General features: G+C 47.5%; 1 protein-coding gene across 2 annotated transcripts in view; it reads right to left on the bottom strand.

Moving 5' to 3' along the window:
- Positions 1-21,028, bottom strand: part of QSER1 (glutamine and serine rich 1) — a 174,808-nt gene that overhangs the window by 28,205 nt on the left and 125,575 nt on the right. The gene's annotated exons all lie outside the window — the stretch shown is intronic.

Raw genomic sequence — 21,028 nt, 5'->3', positions numbered from 1 at the left:
TATTACCAGTCCTCAGCTTAAGGCTGTAAGAGTAATTAAAGAGCAGAGCCTACCCATACTGGCACACAGTGATTTAAATGTGAGCACAGATATTTTACTAAAATATATTGCTGTATTAAATCAAGGTCAATGCAATGAGCTTGAGGAAGAGGAAATCAGCTCTATAGACGGAGGGTGACATCAAGCGCTAAAGGGCTTCTGGAACTACAAGTCCCAGCATAGCACTTTCAATGACTCAACTTCTAGAAAGCCACAGTCTGCACACTGACATTGGATAAATAACTTATTTTAAGTCCCAGCTGACCTATAATACAAGTTTATTTAACATAAAAGAGCTTCTGGTCACACTGACATTTAAATCCCTGTGACTTGACACAATTGAGAATGTGTTACCAGAGCGCCGAAAACACGTCATTATCGGTCTCTTTCTCGCTGCGATACCCTTATAATACTTATAAAAAACAGTTTATTATAAACAAAATGAGTATGTCTTAATACAAAACCTCAAAATGAATTGTACAGATAAGAAGCATAAGGTCAAACGCATTGTTAAGTGCAGTCAAGACTACGGGGTCTATTTACTAAGCTTTGGACGGAGATAAAGTCGACGGAGATAAAGTAGCAGCCAATCAGGGGCAGATGTATTAAGCCTGGAGAAAGCATAAAGAAGTTATAAAGCAGTGATAAGTGCAAGCTGATAACGCACCAGCCAATCAGCTCCAATATGTAAATTGACAGTTATGAGCCGATTGGCTGGTGCATTATAACCTTGCACTTGCTTTATCACTTCTTTATGCTTTCTCCAGGCTTAATACATCTGCCCCTCAGCTCCTAACTACCATGTCACAGGCTGGGTTTGAAAAATTATAGTTAGGAGCTGATTGGTTGGTACTTTATCTCCGTCCACGGCTTAGTAAATAGACCTCTAAGCTCCCAAGCTCAGTTACAGGATGCCTGTAACCCCTCCGGCGTCATTAGTAGGAATCGGCTAGAAGTAAAAAAGCAGAAATCCAATTATTGGGCTATCAATGGCCCTTCAACTGTGCATGAATCAACCAATCCACAATATGCATTTCTACAATGCAGATTTTTGTAATTTTATTTTTTACAGTAAAAAATAAGGCACTTAAAGTACATTTTCAAACCCATAATTCCTTATTTGTCTACACGGCATTAAATAAAACCTGAAAAACATGCTGCTTGCGCTAATATTCAATTCCTGTGCAGCGGAAACTCCAAGATTAGACAAATTAAATATAAGGTTTTGCGGTCAGATGAAACAAAACAAATTGTAGCTTGTAGGCCCAATTAAAAATGCAGTGTGTGGCACAAACCTAACATTGCCCATTTATCATCACACATCATCCCAACAGTAAAAGCATGTGGGTGGCAACACAGGATCCGGTCTCTAGGTCAAAAATAACTAGGTCGACAGGGTTTCTAGGTTGACAGGTCGACATGAGATTCACAATTTAAAAAAACTAAAAAAACCAAACTTTTTCATACTTAACGATCCACGTGGACTACGATTTGGAATAGTAACCTTGCCCGAAGCACGGCTAGCAATGCGAGCCATGTGAGGGGACATGGTGCACTAATTGGGGTTCCCGGTCACTGTACGGAGAAAACGACACCAAAAAAACAAAAACTCATGTTGACAATTTCACCTGTCGACCTAGACCATGTCAACCTAGCATCCCTGTTGACCAATAGTGGTCGACCTAGTTACCATCTACCTTCCATAGCACACCCGGCAACACCACGTTGTTTCCTCAGCAGAACATCTTTTTAAAACCAGAAGGGCTGATACAGTTTGCAAAATACAGGGAGATACAGCTAGAAAACCTGTTTCTGTCTGGTAGAGAACTAAAGCTCAGTGGAAAAGCACACCTTTCAGCAGGACAATGATCCCAAGCACAAAGAAACACTAGCGTGCTGGAACAAGAAGGTGCATGTTCTACAATGGCCAAGTCAAAGCCCATATCTCAATTCTATTGAGAATCTGTGGCACGATTTGAAAATTTGTGCACAAATATCACCCAACCAACCTGGGGGGTAATTCCAAGTTGATCGCAGCAGGAATTTTGTTAGCAGTTGGGCAAAACCATGCGCACTGCAGGGGAGGCAGATATAACATGTGCAGAAAGAGTTAGATTTGGGTGGGTTATTTTATTTCTGTGCAGGGTAAATACTGGCTGCTTTATTTTTACACTGCAAATTAGATTGCAGATTGAACACACCACACCCAAATCTAACTCTCTCTGCACATGTTATATCTGCCTCCCCTGCAGTGCACATGGTTTTGCCCAACTGCTAACAAAATTCCTGCTGCGATCAACTTGGAATTAACCCCCCTGGAGCAAATCTGCAAGGTAGAATGGGCAAGAACTACTTCCATACAGTGTGCAGACCTGGTAGATTCTTACCCAAACAGACTTAAAGCTTATTGCAGCAAGAGGTGGTTCTACAGAATACTAGTCTGCAGGGGTTTAACACTTATGCAATCAGTTATAATGAATCAGGAGTTTTAAAATTTACGTTAAGATCCTACTGGTCCACAAGAAAGATGAAAGCAACAATGCATGCATAATAAGATAGGTGGTGACGGTGGCCATTACTCAGAGTTGGCTACAAAATCATGCTGTATGTTTATGTTGCTACACTGTATAGTAAAGTATGTGTCTTCGTAAACTACAACTTGAAAACTAGCGTATGGATACGTCCTTCACAAAGTAGTGCAGCCATTGTTATCAGCACAGAAAATGACATGTCCTATGGATGGTGTAAAATGCCTATCCAAAAATTAATACAGGTTGAGTATCCCTTATCCAAAATGCTTGGGACCAGAAGTATTTTGGATATCGGATTTTTCCGTATTTTGGAATAATTGCATACCATAGTGAGATATCATGGTGATGGGACCCAAGTCTAAACACCTTATACACACAGCCTGAAGGTTATTTTAGCCAATATTTTTAATAACTTTGTGCATTAAACAAAGTGTGTCTACATTCACACAATTCATTTATGTTTCATATACACCTTATACACACAGCCTGGAGGTCATTTAATACAATATTTTTAATAACTTTGTGTATTAAACAAATATTGTGTACACTGAGCCATCAGAAAACAAAGGTTTCACTATCTCGCTCTCACTCAAAAAATTCTGTATTTCGGAATATTCCGTATTTCGGAATATTTGGATATGGGATACTCAACCTGTATCTTGATCCTTCTATCATACCCTTCAGGGATTATGGGGGGATAACCAATTAGCCCGAATAATTTATCTGGGCTAATTGTCCCGCCGGGGACTAGCTAATTAGCCACGATAAGCCGCGGCACGCGCCGGCTTATCAGGGATTTAGTTTCACCTACCTCCGGCAGGCGAAGCAGAATCCCCGGAAACGGCCCCGTTTTGCTTCTGAAAACGGGGCTGTGTCACACAAAAACACACAGGTTTCACCGAACCTGTGTGTTTTCGGGAGAAGGGTTTTCTTTTTTTCTTTTTTACAGGCAATCCATCGGGATAGCCTGTAAAAAAAAAAAAAAAAAAAAAAAAAAAAAAAATTGTTAAAAAAAAATAAAAAATAAAAAAAAAACACGGTGAAACAGCAGAAAAAAAGTTCTAAAAACATCCGTTTTTTGGACCCGATTTATTACCGGGGATGATTGGATATCATTCTATTATGTCTTATTGGCATCTTAAAGCCCTTATTGTGCTAAACCTGTGTGTGATGTCCCCAACGTCTCACCAAGCACAGGGGGCTGCAAGCCTAACATACGCTCAATACAGCCATAAGTTGTGCATATGAACTAACAGTCAACGCTAAAGAAGTGAATGTGTATTTTACAATTATAATAAATGGTTACAAATTAAAGCCAGATTTTGGAAGCGTGATGCGAGGGTGATCTAGTTTTGGCTGCATATACTTATTTTTGTATGGTTAATGTCATTTACCAGTTTCACAACGATGGACAAGAAGCATTGGATAACAGCGCTTATTTAAACACGGATTTTCGATTCTTCGGGAGGGATCCATTAGGTGAGAGTCTGCAAATGCCAGTTTGTTTCTTAAAGCTCACAGAGTTCACACAAATGCATGAACAGAGAAATTTTCAGATCCAATTAGAAGTGGCAATACATGGGGGCTGACTTATATGTTGCGTGCACCCACCTAAAGTCCAGCTTTGGGCGTCCCAACTACTGTTGGATGGCCAAAGTGCTGAGGTTGCACACATTTTCTCTCGCTCCTCAGGAGGCAGCCAGAAAAATAAAAAAAATGTGTGTCCTCCCGCCCGAATGGCAGAACAACTGAATTGTTGCTGTCGTGCGCCATCTAGAGGCAGCCGCGATAAAAACAAATAGTTTCCCCCCCATGGTAGTTGCAGCAAGGGGGTGCAAATTTTCTACTAAATGTGACTTAGGGGAAGTGCATGAAAAATTGGGGAGACCTTTCTGGATCGCAAATAAGTGATAACTTCATTATCAGAATCAAAGACGGTCACTTTTAAAATGTGTCAAATGGATGATTGATGCATTAAAAAAAAAAGTTAAAAAACAAAAGCTTATGAATTTTAAGTACAAAAGGAAAAATGCAAAAAATAAAATAAAATGTGTTTTTGGGGTAATTTCTGGTGACCATTTTAAAATTTTTTTATAAAAAGCAATTTTTTTTTAAATACTTTAAATATGGGGTGTATCATCACACCCTCAGGGGTGCACAAATAAAACAAAAAAAGGATTTTAATTACCAACCGGTATATCCTTTTCTCGCAGTCCGTAGAGGATGCTGGGGTCCACATTAGTACCATGGGTAGTGTTCACTCTAGGCTGTTTTAGCAGGGCGCCGCGCCCTGCCTGTTTTTTAAAAGGCAAAACCCGCCCTGCCCTTTTTGCTGTGCCCTGCTAGAACAGCCGCCCGCTTCCTGCCCTCCCAGCTTGTAAAGATGCGCATGGCATCCATTCACGCTATGGGAGAGAGCTGGGGGAAGCCCAGCACTGACGGAGGTGCTGGGCACGCCCCCAACAGTGATGCCGCCGGCAACGGACGCCGCTACAGCAGCGTCTGTGGGCCGCCGCTACAGCAGCGTCTGTGGGCCGCACCGCCCACTAAAATGACGTAAGCGTAGCCACACCCCCTAATTTGAATTTTGATGCCTCCGGAGTCCGGCGCCCTGCCCCATTTAATTTCTAGAGGGAACTCTACATGGGGTATAGACGGGTCCACTAGAAGCCACTGGCACTTTAAGAGTTTAACAGTGTGGGCTGGCTCCTCCCTCTATGCCCCTCCTACCAGACTCCGTCTTGAACAGGCATTCCCAACCACGGTCCTCCAGGCACACCAACAGTGCAGGTTTTAGTGATATCCAGGTTGCAGCACAGATGGTTAAACCAAAATAACTGAGCTACTAATTAAGTCACCTGTGCTGAAGCCTGGATATCACTAAAACCTGAACTGTTAGTGTGCCTTGAGGACCGTGGTTTGGAATGCCTGGTCTAGAAACTGTGCCCGAGGAGACGGACAACTTCGACAGAAAGAATTTACACAGATGGTGGCGAGATTCACACCAGCTCACACAACAAGGCAAACCAAGCTAACTAGCTTAAAAACTCAGCAACAGCTGAATAACATTACTGAAACAAGTAATAATGCAGTACTTAATGAAGAACAAAGCCGTACTGACCAAGTAACCACTGCAGGATAACAAAGCGCTGGGCGGGCGCCCAGCATCCTGTACAGCAGGGGTGTCAAAGACAAGGCCCGCGGGCCAAATCCGGCCCGCCAGACCTCGTCTGATGGCCCGCGGTGCCGCCGCCATGAAACCCCCTTCTCCCGAGTGCCCAGCTCGGGGGGGGGGGGCGGGGTTTCGCGGAATGACGCGATTGCGTCGTGACATCACGGCGCAAACGCGTCATTCAACGAAACCCCGTCGGAGGAGGGAGAAGGGAGCCGCGCAGACGAGGAGGGAGAGGCGGCTGAAGAGCGGCGAGAACCGCTTCAAATGTAAGTCAGCCCCTCTCCCTTCCTCTCTTTCTCTCTCTCTCCCTCCTTCCACCACCTGCCACAATGTGTAAAATGGGGACCTGTGCCTGCCGCTATGTGTAAAATGGGGACCTGTACCTGCCGCTATGTGTAAAATGGGGACCTGTGCCTGCCACAATGTGTAAAATGGGGACCTGTACCTGCCGCTGTGTGTAAAATGGGGACCTGTGCCTGCCGCAATGTGTAAAATGGGGACCTGTGCCTGCCGCAATGTGTAAAATGGGGACCTGTGCCTGCCGCAATGTGTAAAATGGGGACCTGTGCCTGCCACAATGTGTAAAATGGGGACCTGTGCCTGCCACAATGTGTAAAATGGGGACCTGTACCTGCCGCTATGTGTAAAATGGGGACCTGTGCCTGCCACAATGTGTAAAATGGGGACCTGTGCCTGCCACAATGTGTAAAATGGGGACCTGTGCCTGCCACAATGTGTAAAATGGGGACCTGTACCTGCCGCTATGTGTAAAATGGGGACCTGTGCCTGCCGCAATCTGTAAAATGGGGACCTGTGCCTGCCGCAATGTGTAAAATGGGGACCTGTGCCTGCCACAATGTGTAAAATGGGGACCTGTGCCTGCCACAATGTGTAAAATGGGGACCTGTACCTGCCGCTATGTGTAAAATGGGGACCTGTGCCTGCCACAATGTGTAAAATGGGGACCTGTGCCTGCCACAATGTGTAAAATGGGGACCTGTACCTGCCGCTATGTGTAAAATGGGGACCTGTGCCTGCCACAATGTGTAAAATGGGGACCTGTGCCTGCCACAATGTGTAAAATGGGGACCTGTGCCTGCCGCAATGTGTAAAATGGGGACCTGTGCCTGCCGCAATGTGTAAAATGGGGACCTGTGCCTGCCGCAATGTGTAAAATGGGGACCTGTGCACTATAAAAGGGGGCACATGGCTGGGCACTATAAAAGGGGGCACATGGCTGGGCACTTTAAAAGGGGGCAGATGGCTGGGCACATATAAGGCAGGTGGAGCGGTAAATTTTGGATAGACCTACAGATACAACCGGCCCTTTGATGGGGACCAAACTGCTGATGCGGCCCCCGATGAATTTGAGTTTGACACCCCTGCTGTACAGACTACGAGAAAACCGGTAGGTAACTAAAATCCTATTTTCTCTTATGTCCTAGAGGATGCTGGGGTCCACATTAGTACCATGGGGATGCACCAAAGCTCCCAGAATGGGAGGGAGAGCGCGGAGGCTCCTGCAGAACTGATTGACCAAACTCCTCAGAGGCCAAAGTATCGAACCTGTAGAACTTAGCAAACGTGTTCGACCCAGACCAAGTAGCCGCTCTGCAAAGCTGTAAAACCGAGACACCCGGGCAGCTGCCCAGGTAGAACCCACCTTACGAGTAGAGTGGGCCTTAACAGATTTTGGACACGGCAATCCTGCCGTAGAATACGCATGCTGGATAGTGAACCTGATCCAGCGAGAGAGCATCTGCTTAGAAGCAGGACACCCAAGTTTCTTGGGATCATACAGGACAAACAGAGTCTGATTTTTTTGTGACGAGCAGTCCTCACATAAAGCTTCAGAGCCCTTACAACATCCAAGGACTGTGATGGAATTGAGGCGTCAATAGCAACTAGCACCACAATAGGTTGGTTGATATGAAAAGCTGACACAACCTTTTCAAAGGAATTGCTGACGTATCCGGAGCTCAGCTCTATCTTCATGAAATATAAAGTAGGGACTTTTACAAGACAAAGCCCCCAACTCCGACACATGTCTAGCAGAAGCTAAGGCCAACAAAGTGACAGCCTTCCACGTGAGAAACTTGACCTCAACATTGTGTAGAGGCTCGAACCAATCCGATTGGAGGAACTGCAACACCACGTTGCGATCCCAGGGTGCCGTAGGCGGCACAAAGGGAGGCTGGATGTGCAGAACTCCTTTCAAAAAAGTCTGAACCTCAGGGAGCGAAGCCAGTTGTTTCTGGAAGAAAATGGATAAGGCTGAAATCTGGACCTTTACGGATCCCAAACGCAGGCCCATATCCACCCCTGCTTGCAGGAAGAGGAGAAACCGTCCCAGTGTAAACTTCGCCATAGGAAACTTCTTGGATTCACACCAAGAGACATACTTTTTCCAAATGTGATGGTAATGTTTAGACGTAACTCCTTTCCTAGCCTGTATCAGGGTAGGAATAACCTTTTTCGGAATGCCCTTCCGAGCTAATATCTGGCGCTAAACTTCCATGCCGTCAAACACAGCCGTAAGTCTTGATAAGCGGACGGCCCTTGTTGCAGAAGGTCCTCCCGAAGAGGAAGAGGCCTCGGATCTTCCAGCAGTAGATCCAGAAGATCAGCGTACCAAGACCTTCTTGCCAGTCCGGAGCAATGAGGATTGCCTGAACTCTTGTTCTGTTTATGATTTTTAGAACCCTTGGAAAGAGTGAAAGTGGAGGAAACGCGTACACTGACTGGAACACCCACGGAGTCACCGCCACTGCTTGCGGGTCTCTCGACCTGGAACAATACCTCCGAAGCTTCTTGTTGAGACGTGAGGCCATCATGTCTATTTGAGGTACACCCCAAAGATTTTTCACCTCCGTGAACACCTCCGGATGGAGGCCCCACTCTCCTGGATGGAGATCGTGTCTGCGGAGGAAGTCCGCTTCCCAGTTGTCTAATCCCGGAATGAAGATTACGGACAGCGCCAGTGCGTGCCTTTCTGCCCAGAGGAGGATCCTTTTTACCTCTGACATTGCAGCTCTGCTCTTCGTTCCGCCCTGTCGGTTTATGTAGGCCACCGTCGTTAAACTGTACTTGAATGGCCTGATTTTGCAGAAGATGTGCCTCTTGGAGAAGACCGTTGTACACGGCTCTTAGTTCCAGAATGTTTATTGGAAGACTGGATTACAGGCTTGACCACCTTCCTTGAGGTTAACCCTTGAGTGACTGCGCCCCAACCCCGGAGACTTGCGTCCGTGGTTAGAAGGATCCAGTCCTGAATCCCGAACCTGCGGCCCTCCAGAAGTTGAGACATTTGCAGCCACCAGAGGAGTGAAATCCTTGCTCCCGGCGACAGACGTATCCTCAGGTGCATATGTAGGCGAGATCCCGACCACTTGTGAAGGAGATCCAGTTGGAAGGATCGAGCAATGAATCTTCCGTACTGTAGAGCCTCGTAGGAGGCCACCATCTTCCCCAGAAGGCGAATGCACAGATGAACAGATACCCGGGCTGGCTTCAGGACATCCCGGACCATTGTTTGAATCACCAACGCTTTTTCCTCCGGTAGAAACACCCTCTGCACTTCCGTGTCGAGGATCATCCCCAGGAAAGACAATCTCCTTGTCGGCTCCAAATGTGATTTCGGAAGGTTCAGGATCCAACCAAGTTCCCTGAGAAGATGAGCTGTGAGAACAATGGACTGCAACAAGGACTCCCTGGTCGAGGCCTTTATGAGCAGATCGTCCAGATATGGAATTATGTTCACTCCTCGTCTACGGAGGGAAACCATCATCTCTGCCATCACCATGATGAACACCCTCGGTGCCGTGGAGAGACCGAATGGTAGTGCCTGAAACTGATAGTGACTGTCTAACAGTGCAAACCTGAGATAAGCCTGGTGTGGCGGCCAAATCGGAAATGTGGAGGTACGCATCCTTGATATCCAGGGATACCAGAAACTCCCCCTCCTCCAGACCTGAGATCACTGCTTTCAGAGACTCCATTTTGAACTTGAACTCCCTCAGATAAGGGTTTAACGATTTCAAGTTCAAAATCGGTCTGACCAAACCATCCGGTTTCGGTACCATGAAAAGGTTCGAATAGTAACCCTTGTTTTGCATATGCGGTGGAACTGTAACGATAACTGCTGACCTTTCCAATTTTTGAATGGCTTCCTGTAGGACAGCCCTGTCTGTCAGTAACGCTGGCAAGCCTGATTTGAAGAATCGGTGAGGCGGGAGTTCTTGATACTCCAGTCTGTACCCTTGGGATACAATATCCTGTACCCAGGAGTCCAGGCCGGAGGATACCCAGACGTGGCTGAAATGTCTGAGCCTCGCACCCACCAGACCGTCCTCCAGGCTGTGCGGTCCACCGTTATGCTGAGAATTTGGAGGAACCAGAAGCAGGCTTCTGGTCCTGTGAGCCTGCAGGTGCGGGCTTTTTGGCTTTTGCACGCCCACCTCTAAAGAAAGTGGTAGGGGGCTTGGACTTTTTTGTCTTAGCGGTCCGAAAGGACTGCGATGTGGATGAAGAAAAGGGGTTTCTTCGTAGAAGACGTAGCTGAGGGAAGGAATGGTGACTTACCCGCGGTTGCCGTGGAAATCCACACATCCAACGCTTCCCCAAACAGAGCCTGACCTGTGTATGGTAGGTTCTCCACACTTCTCCTGGATTCCGCGTCTGCCGACCATTGGCATAGCCAGAGTCCCCTGCGAGCTGAGACAGACATAGAAGATATCCGTGCATTCAGTGTACCCAGGTCCTTCATGGATTCCATCATGAACCCCGCAGAATCCTGTATGTTATGTAAAAACAGTTCAATGTCACTTCTATCCATTGTATCTAAGTCTTCTAGTAACGTGCCTGACCACTTTACTATAGCTTTTGAGATCCATGCACAGGCAATAGTAGGCCTTAATGCCATCCCTGAAGCAGTGTATATGGATTTGAGCATAGTGTCAATCTTACGATCAGCCGGTTCTCTTAACGTGGTAGATCCAGGGACAGGTAAAACCACCTTTTTTGACAGTTTGGAGACAGAAGCGTCAACTATGGGTGGGTTTTCCCATCTTTTTCTATCCTCCTCAGGGAAGGGAAAAGCAACCAGAACCCTCTTGGGGATCTGAATTTTTTCTCCGGGGTTTCCCAGGATTTTTCAAATAAAGCATTTAATTCTTTAGACGCAGGGAAGGTTAGCGAGGCTTTCTTATTGTCTGCGAAGTACGCCTCCTCAACCTGCTCAGGTGGTGTGTCAGTAATGTTCAACATATCTCTAATGGTCTCAATCATGAGCTGCACCCCCCTAGCCAGGGATGCTGCCCCCCCTCAGCACATCCCCATCACCGTCTACCACTTACTGGGGGCACCGGTGACTCACTCGCCACCGGAATCTTCTGGCTCTGTTAAGGGGTGGCGGCATGCTGCGGGAGTGAGCGGTGCCCTGGGGTAGCTAACGATCATCACCCTCAGGAGCTCAGTGTCCGGTGAGCAGAGATAGTGGCCATAAACCTCTCAGGGTTGGACACTACTCCTCCCCCCTAAGTCCCTCGAAGCAGGGAGGCTGTTGCCAGCAGCCTCCCTGCGCCTAAACTCTAATTAAAAAAATAAAACTAGAAAAACTCCTATGGAGCTCCCCTAGCTGTGACCGGCTCCTCCGGGCACATTTTCTAAACGGAGTCTGGTAGGAGGGGCATAGAGGGAGGAGCCAGCCCACACTGTTAAACTCTTAAAGTGCCAGTGGCTCCTAGTGGACCAGTCTATACCCCATGGTACTAATGTGGACCCCGGCATCCTCTAGGACGTAAGAGAAACACATTTCCTCTGAAAAAAGCAATACAAGTTTAAACTGAATAGCAAATGCAATATGCAGTGCAATTTTGCTATGAAAACAGCTCACACTTAATTGGATTGACCCCTTTGTGCAAGACCGAGTTGGACCCGGAAACCCTAGTTTTGTACCAACAGAAAGGCATGGTCCTTGAATACCCGCCACAAGCTTGTTTTCTGAATCACTAAAGTGAAATTCCTACAGTTACTACAGGTTGCCCCGGGCATTTAATAACCTAACTGCAGGAAACTCCACTAATCTCCAAAATAACTATAAGAAGGGAATTAAAAGATTAAAATGAGGAAATATCTCAACTACTCGCCCATTTCCATAAATATGAGCTAATGTGAAAGGTAAAATTTAGGCCCTCAAATTTACAGTGTTAGGCAACAAGATACATGACCCATCCTTGCAAAACAATGGGCGGTATTCAATTCTTTTCACCCCCTTCCACACCTGTTCTGTTTCTGCTGACGGGTGTGGTATAATCATTTAAGCTCGCTAACCCCGTAGAAGCGAGGGCGCCCAACACTTTACGCAGCTAAACCAGATTACAATGGGCTTGATATGCACAATAACGGGGATCACTTTAGAAAGGAGATTGGGCGTGATATATCATTTGAATACCCCCCAATGTATCTAGTATTACTCTCATAACTGCACATTAAACCCAGCGTTAACAGCAATACTAGCTCTTTCTAAAGTAATCCATGACAGGGGGAAAAAACAAATCAATGTTATGGATTAAATATTTTCATTTATTAGAAGGTGGAGTCTATGTATATTCCTATAAATCCAGTAAAACATCAAATTATATATATATTCCTATAAATCCAGTAAAACATCAATGAATTGTTTATCTTCCTACTTGCATCAAACGGGAGCGGACATTCTGCCCATATCATCCATGGACTGCAGCAGAAGGGTATGACCAGTAGTCAAACGAAAAGGATAAAGAGGAAATAATAACAGTAGACTTGCACTTGTCCGTCACACCGTGAAGGCAGCCTATCAATTCACTATTTATAGTGTTCACTATAGGCTGTTTTAGCAGGGCGCCGCGCCCTGCCTGTTTTTTAACAGGCAAAACCCGCCCTGCCCCTTTTGCGGTGCCTTGCTAGAACAGCCGCCCGCTCCCTGCCCTCCCGGCGTGTATAGATGCCGTGCGCATGCGCGTGGCATCCATTCACGCATTGGGAGAGGGCTGGGGGAAGCCCAGCACCGACGGAGGTGCTGGGCACGCCCCCAACAGTGACGTCGCCGGCCACAGACGCTCTCTATAGTAGTGTCTGTGGGCCGCACCGCCCCCTAAAATGACGGAGGCGTGGCCACGCCCTCTAATTTGCGTGGCCGCGCCCCCATTTCGGACGCGCGAGTGCCCCCGGAGTCCGGCGCCTTGTCCCTTTTCACTCCTAGAGTGAACACTATATTTACCAGTGACTTCACCAAAGTACTGTGGGAGGGGAAGGGGGGTCGAGACTGAATTGTTTTACCCGCCACGCTAATTAATTGGCAACGGCCTGAGAAATTCAATTGCACCCAAATAGAAGTTTTTATTCCCGGTTAGCGCTCCCAAACTAAGGACTTTTTGCATGTTTCCATATCAGTCTCCGGGCAGAAATGTGAGCGTCTACAGCATTCTCACCCGATCAGGGCAACAACTGGATTGCTCCCATTACTTAGTGCAGCGTTTAAAACAATGGAATTCGCCAGTGTCTTCAGTGATGTTGTTAAGTCTCCGATGTCTATGATTTCTAATGAATCTATAGGGGTAGATTCAACCAGGCCCCTAGTAGATCGCAAGACCTTTTGCTACTCAACTAGAAGTCTGTTTTAACGCAGGCATCAATGGGAGTTAACGCAACTTTTAGTTTGGAGCTCCAGAGTAGGTGGAAAACAAACAAATCCTTATTTTAACATAAAAATTTACATGACATATTACAGTAACACTAAGGACACCCCATTCAATGCATAATAATGTATTTAGGATTCTAAACAGTAACACTGGGGGGGGGGGGGGGGGGGATTCAATTCAGCGCAAGTTTGTTAAGATCTCGTGCTGAGTACCAGGAGCTATTTAATTGGCCGTGCTGTAAGCCCACGCTAACTAGTGCATCGGGGCTAGTCACTGTGTTACCACATATGATAACAGCATTACGCCCTGGGGCTTAAGTCAGAAAAAATAAGAATTTACTTACCGATAATTCTATTTCTCGTAGTCCGTAGTGGATGCTGGGAACTCCGTAAGGACCATGGGGAATAGCGGCTCCGCAGGAGACTGGGCACAAAAAGAAAAGCTTTAGGACTACCTGGTGTGCACTGGCTCCTCCCCCTATGACCCTCCTCCAAGCCTCAGTTAGGATACTGTGCCCGGACGAGCGTACACAATAAGGAAGGATTTTGAATCCCAGGTAAGACTCATACCAGCCACACCAATCACACTGTACAACCTGTGATATGAACCCAGTTAACAGCATGATAACAGAGGAGCCTCTGGATAGATGGCTCACAACAACAATAACCCGATTTGTTAACAATAACTATGTACAAGTATTGCAGATAATCCGCACTTGGGATGGGCGCCCAGCATCCACTACGTACTACGAGAAATAGAATTATCGGTAAGTAAATTCTTATTTTCTCTGACGTCCTAGTGGATGCTGGGAACTCCGTAAGGACCATGGGGATTATACCAAAGCTCCCAAACGGGCGGGAGAGTGCGGATGACTCTGCAGCACCGAGTGAGAAAACTCCAGGTCCTCCTCAGCCAGAGTGTCAAATTTTACAAAAGTATTTGACCCTGACCAAGTAGCAGCTCGGCAGAGTTGTAAAGCCGAGACCCCTCGGGCAGCCGCCCAAGATGAGCCCACCTTCCTTGTGGAGTGGGCTTTTACAGATTTTGGCTGTGGCAGGCCTGCCACAGAATGCGCAAGCTGAATTGTACTACAAATCCAGCGAGCAATAGTCTGCTTAGAAGCAGGAGCTCCCAGCTTGTTGGGTGCGTACAGGATAAACAGCGAGTCAGATTTTCTGACTCCAGCCGTCATGGAAACATATATTTTCAGGGCCCTGACAACGTCCAGCAACTTGGAGTCCTCCAAGTCCTTAGTAGCCGCAGGTACCACAATAGGCTGGTTCAGATGAAACGCTGAAACCACCTTTGGGAGAAATTGAGGACGAGTCCTCAATTCTGCCCTGTCCGTATGAAAAATCAGGTAAGGGCTTTTACAGGATAAAGCCGCCAATTCGGACACACGCCTGGCTGAAGCCAGGGCCAACAACATGACCACTTTCCATGTGAGATATTTTAATTCCACAGTGTTGAGTGGTTCAAACCAATGTGATTTTAGGAAACCCAAAACAACATTCAGATCCCAGGGTGCCACTGGAGGCACAAAAGGAGGCTGTATATGTAGCACTCCCTTAACAAACGTCTGGACTTCAGGCACTGAAGCCAGTTCTCTCTGAAAGAAAATCGACAGGGCCGAAATCTGGACCTTAATGGATCCTAATTTTAGGCCCATAGACACTCCTGCTTGCAGGAAATGCAGGAATCGACCCAGTTGAAATTCCTCCGTCGGGGCCTTTTTGGCCTCGCACCACGCAACATATTTCCGCCAGATGCGGTGATAATGCTTTGCGGTTACATCCTTTCTGGCTTTTATCAAAGTAGGGATGACTTCGTCTGGAATGCCTTTTTCCTTTAGGATTCGGCGTTCAACCGCCATGCCGTCAAACGCAGCCGCGGTAAGTCTTGGAACAGACAGGGTCCCTGCTGGAGCAGGTCCCTTCTCAGAGGTAGAGGCCACGGGTCCTCTGTGAGCATCTCTTGAAGTTCCGGGTACCAAGTCCTTCTTGGCCAATCCGGAGCCACGAGAATAGTTCTTACTCCTCCCCGCCGTATAATTCTCAGCACCTTGGGTATGAGAGGCAGAGGAGGGAACACATAAACCGACTGGTACACCCACGGTGTTACCAGAGCGTCCACAGCTATTGCTTGAGGGTCCCTTGACCTGGCGCAATACCTGTCCAGTTTTTTGTTGAGGCGGGACGCCATCATGTCCACCTTTGGTTTTTCCCAACGGTTTATCATCATGTGGAAGACTTCTGGGTGAAGTCCCCACTCTCCCGGGTGGAGGTCGTGCCTGCTGAGGAAGTCTGCTTCCCAGTTGTCCACTCCCGGAATGAACACTGCCGACAGTGCTATCACATGATTTTCCGCCCAGCGAAGAATCCTTGCAGCTTCTGCCATTGCCCTCCTGCTTCTTGTGCCGCCCTGTCTGTTTACGTGGGCGACTGCCGTGATGTTGTCCGACTGGATCAGCACCGGCTGACCTTGAAGCAGAGGTCTTGCTTGGCTTAGAGCATTGTAAATGGCTCTTAACTCCAGGAAATTTATGTGAAGTGATGTCTCCAGGCTTGATCACAAGCCCTGGAAGTTTCTTCCCTGTGTGACTGCTCCCCAGCCTCGCAGGCTGGCATCCGTTGTCACCAGAACCCAATCCTGAATGCCGAATCTGCGGCCCTCTAGAAGATGAGCACTCTGCAACCACCACAGGAGAGACACCCTTGTCCTTGGGGACAGGGTTATGCGATCCGGACCATTTGTCCAGCAGGTCCCACTGGAATGTTCTTGCGTGGAATCTGCCGAATGGGATTGCTTCGTAGGAAGCTACCATTTTTCCCAGGACCCTTGTGCATTGGTGCACTGATACTTGGCCTGGTTTTAGGAGGTTTCTGACTAGCTCGGATAACTCTCTGGCTTTCTCTTCCGGGAGAAACACCTTTTTCTGGACTGTGTCCAGGATCATCCCTAGGAATAGAAGACGTGCGTCGGGATCAGCTGCGACTTTGGGATATTGAGAATCCAACCGTGCTGCCGCAGCACTACTTGAGATAGTGCTACTCCGACTACCAACTGTTCCTTGGATCTTGCCCTTATCAGGAGATCGTCCAAGTAAGGGATAATTAAAACTCCCTTCCTTCGAAGGAGTATCATCATTTCGGCCATTACTTTGGTAAAGACCCGGGGCGCCGTGGACAATCCAAACGGCAGCGTCTGAAACTGATAGTGGCAGTTCTGTACCACAAACCTGAGGTACCCTTGGTGAGAAGGGTAAATTGGGACATGGAGGTAAGCATCCTTGATGTCCAGAGACACCATATAATCCCCTTCTTCCAGGTTCGCGATCACCGCTCTGAGTGACTCCATCTTGAATTTGAACCTCTGTATGTAAGTGTTCAAAGATTTTAGATTTAAAATAGGTCTCACCGAGCTATCCGGCTTCGGTACCACAAACAGCGTGGAATAATACCCCTTTCCCTGTTGCAGGAGGGGTACCTTGATTATCACCTGCTGTGAATACAGCTTGTGAATGGCTTCCAATACCGCCTCCCTGTCGGAGGGAGACGTCGGTAAGGCAGACTTTAGGAAAACGGCGAGGGGGAGACGCCTCGAATTCCAATTTGTACCCCTGAGATACCACCTGAAGGATCCAGGGATCCACTTGTGAGTGAGCCCACTGCGTGCTGAAATTCTTGAGACGGGCCCCCACCGTGCCTGAGTCCGCTTGTAGAGCCCCAGCGTCATGCTGAGGACTTGGCAGAAGCGGGAGAGGGCTTCTGTTCCTGGGAACTGGCTGTTTGCTGCAGCCTTTTTCCTCTCCCTCTGCCACGGGGCAGAAATGAGGAGCCTTTCGCCCGCTTGCCCTTATGGGGCCGAAAGGACTGCGCCTGATAATACGGCGTCTTTTTATGTTGAGAGGCTACCTGGGGTAAAAATGTGGATTTCCCAGCAGTTGCCGTGGATACCAGGTCCGATAGACCTACCCCAAATAACTCCTCCCCTTTATAAGGCAATACTTCCATATGCCTTTTGGAATCAGCATCACCTGACCACTGCCGCGTCCATAACCCTCTTCTGGCAGATATGGACAGCGCACTTACTCTTGATGCCAGTCGGCAAATATCCCTCTGTGCATCACGCATATATAAAAACGCATCTTTTAAATGCTCTATAGTCAGTAATATACTGTCCCTATCCAGGGTATCAATATTTTCAGTCAGGGAATCCGACCAAGCCACCCCAGCACTGCACATCCAGGCTGAGGCGATTGCTGGTCGCAGTATAACACCCGTGTGAGTGTATATACATTTTAGGATATTCTCCTGCTTTCTGTCAGCAGGTTCCTTAAGGGCGGCCGTATCCGGAGACGGTAGTGCCACCTGTTTTGACAAGCGTGTGAGCGCTTTATCCACCCTAGGAGGTGTTTCCCAACGTGCCCTATCCTCTGGCGGGAAGGGGTATGATGCCAATAACCTTTTAGGAATTATCAGTTTTTTATCGGGAGAAACTCACACTTCATCACACACTTCATTTAATTCCTCAGATGCAGGAAAAACTACAGGTAGTTTTTTCTCACCAAACATAATACCCTTTTTAGTGGTACTTGTACTATCAGAAATGTGTAAAACATTTTTCATTGCCTCAATCATGTAACGCGTGGCCCTACTGGAAGTCACATTCGTCTCTTCATCGTCGACACTGGAGTCAGTATCCGTGTCGGCGTCTGTATCTACCATCTGAGGTAGCGGGCGTTTTAGAGCCCCTGATGGTCTTTGAGACGCCTGGACAGGCACCAGCTGAGTAGCCGGCTGTCTCATGTCATCAACCGTCTTTTGTAAAGAGCTGACACTTTCACGTAAATCCTTCCATAAGCTCATCCACTCAGGTGTCGACTCCCTAGGGGGTGACATCACCAGTACAGGCAATTGCTCCGCCTCCACATCATTTTCCTATTCATACATGTCGACACAGTCGTACCGACACACAGCACACACACAGGGAATGCTCTGATAGAGGACAGGACCCCACTAGCCCTTTGGGGAGACAGAGGGAGAGTATGCCAGCACACACCAGAGCGCTATATATATATGTTAAGATAACACCAAACAGTGTTTTTCCCTTTATAGCTGCTGTGTATATTATACTGCGCCTAATTAGTGCCCCCCCCCCTCTTGTTTTACCCTTTTCTGTAGTGCAGGACTGCAGGGGAGAGTCAGGGAGACGTCCTTCCAGCGGAGCTGTGAGGGAAAATGGCGCCAGTGTGCTGAGGAGATAGGCTCCGCCCCCTTCTCGGCGGACTTTTCTCCCGCTTTTTTCAGGAATCTGGCAGGGGTTAATATACATCCATATAGCCCTGGGAGTTATATGTGATGTAATTTAGCCAGCCAAGGTGTTTATATTGCTGCTCAGGGCGCCCCCCCCCAGCGCCCCTGCACCCATCAGTGACCGGAGCGTGTGGTGCATGAGGAGCAATGGCGCACAGCTGCAGTGCTGTGCGCTACCTTGGTGAAGACTGATGTCTTCTGCCGACGATTTTCCGGACCTCTTCTTGCTTCTGGCTCTGTAAGGGGGCCGGCGGCGCGGCTCTGGGACCGGACTCCGAGGCTGGGCCTGTGTTCGGTCCCTCTGGAGCTAATGGTGTCCAGTAGCCTAAGAAGCCCAAGCTGGCTGCAAGCAGGCAGGTTCGCTTCTTCTCCCCTTAGTCCCTCGATGCAGTGAGCCTGTTGCCAGCAGGTCTCACTGAAAATAAAAAACCTAAAACTAACTTTTCCTAAGAAGCTCAGGAGAGCCTCCTAGATTGCACCCAGCTCGGTCGGGCACAAAAATCTAACTGAGGCTTGGAGGAGGGTCATAGGGGGAGGAGCCAGTGCACACCAGGTAGTCCTAAAGCTTTTCTTTTTGTGCCCAGTCTCCTGCGGAGCCGCTATTCCCCATGGTCCTTATGGAGTTCCCAGCATCCACTAGGACGTCAGAGAAAGCCGTTTACCTCGGGCATTAGATGCTGTAAACTGCAACTCCCGACTTAAGTGCCGTGTGCGATGCAGGCAACTAAATAGCTGCAGCCACTCATCCCCAGGTGCCATGCGGGCAACTAATTAGCTGCTGCCACTCATCCCCAGGTGCCATGCGAGCAACTAGTTAGCTGCGGTCACTCATCCCCAGGTGCCATGCGGGCAACTAATTAGCTGCGGTCACTCATCCCCAGGTGCGATGCAGGCAACTAAATAGCTGCAGCCACTCATCCCCAGGTGCCATGCGAGCAACTAGTTAGCTGCGGTCACTCATCCCCAGGTGCCATGCGGGCAACTAATTAGCTGCGGTCACTCATCCCCAGGTGCCATGCGGGCAACTAAATAGCTGCGGTCACTCATCCCCAGATGTGATGCGGGCAACTAAATAGCTGCAGCAAATCATCTTGGGAGTTTAACATACTAGCGCTGAATTGAATTCCCCCTTTTAAGCCAGTAAACAACCCTTTTGATAGCCGATAGACACAGCTTGATTTTTGACTGACTGGTCATTATTGCGCTATCCAATTATAAACCGTTTTTATCGGTCGTGCGATAATACATGGTATCCATGCTGCGTATCAGGGCAAATTGGATAGCCCCGACCTAATCCATTAGCTGCTGTAAATCACTGCAGCTAATTGGATACTGGCTATTGTTGGAGATTGTTCTCTTTTAAAAGTTGCAAAAATGAACCCATCACCACCACGTATTTGCCACTTTTTGGGGAATTCAGGGTGATTTCCGCACTCTTTCATGCATTTATTATAGTCTGCCTACGGCAGCATAAACATGCAATATCGCCGCAATGCCCACGACTTGCCATTTCTAACTGCACTGCATGGTTATTGTGAGAGCACTTGATGAAAATATCCAGAGAAGAGCAGGTTCACGTAACCCATAATTACACAGCTTGCAACTGACAGCCAATTGATTCCACCCCATAGACTATACATGTACTTATGAAATTGTCCCACAAATGTCTGCCTTTACCATCTTTTGGGAATGCATAAGACAACCTCACCAGTCGCATAAAGACTCTACTTTATTGATTTTAAATATTAGCTCTAGATATACAAATAACATTAATCCTCAACAGAAACAAGTAAGGTAACATTAAAAAAGGTTCCCAATGTTCTTACATTCATTTACTCCATATCTAGAACGCGCAACAACTGGATGAATAAAAGAGTTGTGATGAGCACCGACATTAGGCGTTCAGTTCATTTTCTCAAAGCCACTAAAGCAATCTAGGAACTTACATCATCACACATTACAAGCAGATTTAATTGGTCGGGGGGTCATAACGCACGAATTACAGTAGGTAGAACATAGTTTATGTTTGCTCACACCTCTGTGGTGGCATAAGAACAATAAGTGATGCTTCCTACTGAATTATCCCATGACATGTCTTGGTGCAATGTTCAGGGTGACCCTTGGTGCTAATGAACCACCTCCATAGTGTTAAACATAGCAATTAGTTGTTTAAAAGAGCTAGATGGTACAACCTCTCTAAGCAAATCAGCTTCTCCTCAGCCTTGAGCGTTAGGGCTTTCTAAAACAGTCATTAAGTTGCTACATTCTTAATATAGAGGTCAGTAACCA

Source organism: Pseudophryne corroboree, chromosome 11 (assembly GCF_028390025.1).
Source record: "Pseudophryne corroboree isolate aPseCor3 chromosome 11, aPseCor3.hap2, whole genome shotgun sequence".
Lineage (NCBI taxonomy): Eukaryota > Metazoa > Chordata > Amphibia > Anura > Myobatrachidae > Pseudophryne > Pseudophryne corroboree.
This window is presented reverse-complemented; position numbering and strand designations above follow the sequence as displayed.